Consider the following 6,811-nt stretch of genomic DNA (forward strand, 5'->3'; position numbering starts at 1 on the left):
TGAAAATTATCTTGTGTGATCCTTAGCATGGTATTCTATCACCTTCTCGTGTGCTTCCATAGCTTCATCTCCTGCCACCTCCCATTTCCAACCCATATCCCTATCTTAACTTAGCAATACTTAACTAGTACTTGTAGTCCCTTAGCAAGCCAAGTTCTTTGAGCTTTGTGCCTTGGCACACGCTTTCTCTCAACCTACCGAGAAATGCCCGACCTATCCTTGTCCACCTAGCAGAGTCCTCCTTATGGCCCACACTATTTTGATTTTTTCTCTGCCCTCCTCAGGGAAATAGTTAAACTAGCCTATGTGCTTGCTCTGATTTGTTCAGATGTCCCCTGGGTGAGAAAGATTCTCCTTGGGGCTTAAATGTCAGAGTGGACTTATCTTTCTAGTTGGTAAGGAAAGATCTTACCTCTTCTGCCACACAACTAGAAACTCTGTCTCTCCTATCACCCTCCAGGAAATGAAACACACAACTCTTCTCCAGATGCCTCAGGAGACCAACAACGGTAAAGTATGTACCTTCGGTAACCTGTGAGATGACACATAGTGAAAAGCCCACAGAAACTAAGCAAGCTGACCAAACACAGGAGTGCTAAGCAAGGTGACCAAATACAGGGAAGTAGAGAAGTACTGTAGGCTATGTGGGAACCATGGCAAACCGGAGAACAACATCCCGTCTCAAGGTCATTTGTCTTTTCCTTTTAATACTCCATGCATGGTCTTAACCAATTTCTTTCTTTTAAAAAAATATTTATTTATTTGTCATGAAGAGAGAGAGAAAGAGTGAGAGAGCACAAGCAGGGGGAGTGGCAGAGGGAGAGGGAGAAGCAGACTCACTTGAGCAGAGAGCCTGATATGGGGCTTGATCCCAGGATCCCAAGATCATGACCTGAGCTGAAGGCAGATGCTTAACTGACTGAGCCACACAGGCACCCTTTTTCTTTTTTCAATAAGATTTTATTTATTTATTTATTTATGAGAGAGAGAGAGAGAGAGCAGGGGGAAGAACAGAGAAAGAGAGGGAAAAGCAGATTCCACGCCAAGCGTGGAGCTTGACGTGGGGTTCGATCCCAGGACTCTGAGATCAGACCTGAGCCGAAACCAACAGGCAGACACTCAGCCAACTGAGCCACCCAGGTGCTCCTTAACCAATTTCTTTAGTGGGTTCTCCTCACTTGGAATTCTTCAGAGAGAGAACTCTGGCCTCTATGGTCCCTATGTCTGTAACCAAAGGAAGGGAGAGAGTTTGAGTAGAGGAAATAGTTTGAGAAAGGCACAAAGGATGGAAAAACTATCTGGAGAACTCTTGTGCCCTAGTCACATTTGTCTCAGTGACCTACCTACACCTGGCCGCTACTAGACGAAAGGAAGCAGTGGTTCATCAGGTGAACATTGTTCAGAGAGATCTAGGATAAGTCTTAACCTCCACAACACATTAGGCGTGTAACCTTGGACAAGTCATTTAACCGTACTATGTCACAGTGCTTTATCTATAAAGTTGGGGGGGATAAGAAAAGCTATTTTAAGTGTGTTGCGAGGATAAAATGAGCAAATAATGTGTGCAAAGCACTTCAAACAGTGCCTAGCTTATAGTATATGCTCAATAACGTTAACCATTATTATCATTACTAGTATAATCTAATAGCTAGCTGACAATGGCCTAATGTTTTTTGTCTCATAGGTAACATTCCCATTTTCACAGGAGTCATTGGTGTCATAAACAGAGAAATAAGGAGGGGAAGATTTTCCATCATGATGAGGTCAGTGGGAAAGAGATTTGGGGAAGCCTTTTCTTATACCCCTTAAAACAAACTCTGTGGGCTTATTTTTACAGGGGCAGGTACCGTCCTTTTGTGTCTGCAGCCTGAATGATTTCTCTTGAGGTAGAAAAAGAAAAGGATTATTCCAAGGGCCCCTTGTGATCTGGATAAGGCCACCTGCAGTCAAAGTGGGAGCAAGTACCAGGAGCTCACTGTCCTTCCTCCTTCTAGACCCAGACTCTGGTTTTGTTTGGTCTACTGGTGAGCTCGTGCCTGGCTGAGTAGTGAGTCAGGTCCCCACGGATTTGGTGTATGTCTGTTGTAGTCATTCTGCATCTGTGCGAGCCCAGATAATTTCTCAGTGTTCCCTCTGGGCTTTCTTCGAGCCAGCTCTCCTTTCCAGGGCATTCCAAGTCACTTGTAAAGGACTCCTGGGGCCCTAGGTCTGGATGGTGTTGAGAAGCCCAGCAAGCTGCCATGGCTGAGACTGGGGCTGGGACTCAGGGCCAGTCCCGGGCTAGGTTGGGTAGCTAAGAAATGCTCCGTTGAGGGTGTGTAGATTGAGAAGCCAGATGTCTTTCCAAAAGTTCCTTCAGAAATGAAAGGCCCTTTCTGCGCCTGCGTGGGGACCTGGCTGCTACTGCTTTGGCCAAGCACGAGGGACCACTCACACAACAATGAAATCCTATGGCGGGGGGAACGAAGTGGGGGCATTTGGTTCCCATTTTGTTTGCTTGTTTTATAGAGATTCGTTAAACTTGTATTGAAACCAGCAGCTGAAGTTTTTAAAAAATCTCATCTCAAAAGAAAACACACACATAGCTTATAAACTAATTATTTCCTAGCTGAGGATTTTCTATAACAACAATAATAATTCCCAGTCCCTGTAGACACTTTGTAAACACTAGACCCAGGTCCTTTGCGCCAGGGCATGAATATGTGCTCTGATCTACATTCCAGTGCCATCAGAGCTTATAGAACTTTTAGATGCGGATCACTGAAGTTAAGCAACAACACCCCCCCCAACCCCCGCCACCAAACCAGTCTTTCTCTCTTTCATGTACCCTGTTCTCAGAAGTGGAAGGAGGAAAGAAGAATGCTTCTCTTATCCTTTGCCCTGGCCTGGAGCTGCTAGAGATCTACATATGAGTATGTTTGTGTAGGAGGATGGGGATCATGACTTTTTTTAAAAAAAGATTATTTATTTATTTGAGAGAGAGAGAGAGAGAGATCTTGTGCACGAATGAGCACACAAGCAGGGGGAAGGGGAGAAGCAGGCCCCTCGTGGGGCAGGGAGCCTAACATAGGGCTCCATCCCAGGACCGCAGGATCATGACCTGAGCCCAGGACAGACACTTAACAACTGAGCCACCCAGGCACCCCTGGTGATGGTGACTTTTTGACTGCTATTCAATCCATCCATCCATCCAATTTACTCATTTAACAAATACTAAGTAACCTACTAGGTGCCGGGCACTCTGTAAAGGGCTATAATCACCTCTGTCCCTTTAGTGGATTTTCCGGCTTCTCTCAGGGCATTTGGGACTTATACCCTCTTCTCTTCAACAGGGGTGATAGAGAAGTAAGGGGCTGGTATGGACAGAAGGAGGGAGAATGACTGGGATAGTTGCTGAAGAGAGGCATGGAGGAAATATATTTTCTCCAGTCATTCAAGGTCCCCTTTGTTTCCCTCATCGTGGAGGTGTTTTTCTCCACGTAGCTCTAACAGGGGTGAGCAGAGAACTTTGGGGTGACTGGAGGTCCACCCTGGCCCAAGACTGTATCTTGGGTACCAGTGACAATTCTAGAGCACAGTGTTTCAACCTCCAACACAGAAGCCGAATCCTGGACTGGCTACTGAGGGACCCTGCCAGCGGCTGGCTCCAAAGTTGGCTTTGGCTCTGGGCTAGATTTGTGGAAGTTGGGGCCCAGGCTCCTCACTCAGCCGCTTGTATTGATCTCCGGGCCTCTTTTGTCTCCTCCTCCCCAGTGGAAGCCTCTCCCCCTCTCCCTGTCTCCCCCTCTGCCTCTCAGCCTCTTCCGCTTTCCTCCTCTGCTTCTAATGAATTGAAATCTCTGAAGAGAGCCGCGAAGGCTCTGGTAGTTTTACAAAACTGTCCTTGCTCTTTCTGCCTTTGCCCAGTCAAGGGTATCTTTGCCCGAGGTCGGAGCGATGCTGTGAGTCCCAATGTGATTGCACAGCAACACACAACGGCTCAGAGAGGGGAGGAGGAGGAGAGAGAAAGAGAAGAGGGCAGGAAGGTGGGAGAGACGGAGGGAGAGTGTGCATACAGCAGCTGTCGGCATCCCTGTCTCAGGGACTTCTTTGCTGATTCACAGAGGCAGCCCGGCGCCAGCCTCCCAGCTCCCAGTTGCAGCCTGCTCCTCAGACCTGCTGGAATCAGAAGGTAGGCCACGGAGAAACGATTCCCCAGCCTCGCCCTTTTTCGGCAGGCTGAGGGGAAATGACTGAGGGAAGGGAAGCTCCAGAGATACTCTGTGCCTCTGTGTGTGTGTGTGTGTGTGTGTGTGTGTGTGTGTGTGTGTGTCCTTGCCTGCTGCCTGCATGCACCTTTGGGGGAAAACTTGCGTTTAAAAAAATGCCCACAATGAAGTAGCTACTGCTTGGATTGGGGGGGGGTGTGGGGGGAGAAAAGAAGGTACCCAGGAACAACAGAAACTCAAGCCAATTTGAGCAACTAATGAATAAGAGAAAGGTCCACAGTTTGCTTCTTAGAGAGGAGAGGGCTATCATTTCTTTCCTTGTTTGCTGGCTTGTTTGTTCATTTGTGTTTGTTCTCAATGACATGCTTTTTGTCCAAGGGTGGATTTCCTGGTGGCAAGGAAGGGAAGGGGTGTGGAAAGCCCAGGCTGAAAAGGGAGGAGGGAGGAACCCTGGGACCTCAGAGCAGGTTTCCTGAACAAATGAATGTCTAGTCAGCAGACAGGACACAGGAGTGCCTCCCTGGAGTAAACGGGGCTCTGCCTTGGGAGCTGGGTGTTGAAGGCACATCCTAATCTCCGCCCTTAGTTCCTGGTTCAATTCTTCTTCTCTGTGGCATTTTCCCCCTTCGCTTCTTCCCTTGGCTCCCCCCACCCACCATGATCAGGAGGTACCTCTCCACTCTTGAGAGCATAGCTTGGTGTGCTTTGCAGTGGGGCTCACCTCTCCTGAAGTCAAGCACCTTGTTCCTTCTGGGCTCCTTACCTTTCCTGGCACCAGGCCCAACGCCCCAGCCTGGTAAGTGTGCTGAGACTGTGTGGGTAGCTAAGGTTTCTCCCGCCTGTGGTAAGCAGGCAGGGCCAGGCCTCCTGGATTTTGGGTTCAAGCAGGTGGCTGGGCTGGACTGGGGTGAAGCAGCCACTGCCTGTTTCCATCAAGAGCATGGTGCATGCCAAATGGAAGAGAACATACTTTTCTCTTACGTTCTCTTTTTGATCGTTCAAAAGAATCGAAAGTCTTTAGAAAGCTCTAGGTCTAGTTCACCTGAGTTCCTGACTTTTCCAAAAGGAATCCTTGTTTCTAGATTAAAGGCCCTCAGGTAAATCACCTTTTAAAAGGCCCTGTGGGAACCACCAACCTCAGGAGATTTTTTTCCCTCCCTCTGGGATTTGGGTGGGGAGATGGTTCCAGAGAACTTGGGAGCCTTCTAAGGAAACCCTCCCTGAAAAGGAGGTGCTGTGAGTCAAATTGATAAGTATTCTGTCCCCCAAAGAAGACAGAGCCCCTCTTTTCCTGGGTGGGTCCACCTCTTCCTTGCAGTCCTGCTTCCTACAAACCCTTGCTGGGGGGAAGAAGATACATGGAAAGTTGTTTCCCCAGTCATTCTGCTCTCTTGCCAAGTCTCTCTGGAGCTCTGTGCCAGAGCACCCTTCAGTTCCAAAACCACCCAGAGGAGGAAGTATGGCTCGAAGCAGCAAACTTAGCAAAGGCCCAAGAGCCAGAATTAGAGAGTGTATCTGGGATGCAGCACTTCTAAGTATAGATTCCCCAGAAGTTTCTGAGATTCTATCTGCCCCAGTGCCAGATAGGAGGGGCTCTCCCTCACGAAGCCCAAGCAGATATCCTTCCAAACTTGCTAGGGACAATCAGGAGAAACCCACTCTATGGGAGCTATACCATGCGACGACATTCCTCCCTTATAAGGGATTCTAAACACACATCCGCAACTGAAATAGCAAGTGAGACAAATCCCTTCTAGGACAGCACTTACCACACTGATGTCTCACAGAACGCTGTTCTGAGAGAATGTTAATAGATTCTGTTTTAAAATAAGGAGTGGTGGTGGTGGTGGTGTGGGGGTGCGTTCTGTGGTCCAATAATGTTTTTTGGAAAACGCTTCAAGACCGAATTCTCCTCCTAAGAGAGTCACAGTGTATATAAGCATAACAAAAAGGCTCTGAGCCGGACTGCCATAAATAAATCCGTTTAATTTTGTTTAACGCAGCAGCTCACAAACGGATTTGACCAAGGAATGCTCTTCTACATGGAAAGCCCTTCAGAATCTTGCAGACACAGTTTTGGGAATTGCTGCTCAAAAAGACAAAGCCAAACAAACAAAGAAAGAAGCTGGGAGAATTTGTCACGTGGAAAAAACTTAATAAGATAATCTAGTCCAACTCTGCCTTTTTCAGCGAGAGAGAAACTAATAGATGCATCAAATTGGTCTCCTAGGCAAAGCTAATGAGTATCTGAGAGCGTGGAACACTCATCTCCTGATTCTCAGTCTCTAGGGCAGCTTCTACAGCAGGTTCCCTCCTGTGAAACTAGTCCCAGGAAAATGGAACAGGTTGAAGGGATAATCTTGTCATTTGGAAGGCAGCATGGGTATCTTACACATTTCTTTTAGTATTTTGTTACATCTGAAAAGGGTGGATTCTTTTCAGCATGGGATTTGTTGCATTCTTTCAACCAATGTGCTGTGAAAATTTTGTCTATGCCAGAAAGATATAAAGAATAATGTAACAAGAATCAGAATGCCCACCACCCAGCCTAAGAAGAAAACATCACCAGTAGAATTGAAACCCTCTGTCTGTCCTTCTATGGT

This window comes from Martes martes (assembly GCF_963455335.1).
Source record: "Martes martes genome assembly, chromosome: X".
Lineage (NCBI taxonomy): Eukaryota > Metazoa > Chordata > Mammalia > Carnivora > Mustelidae > Martes > Martes martes.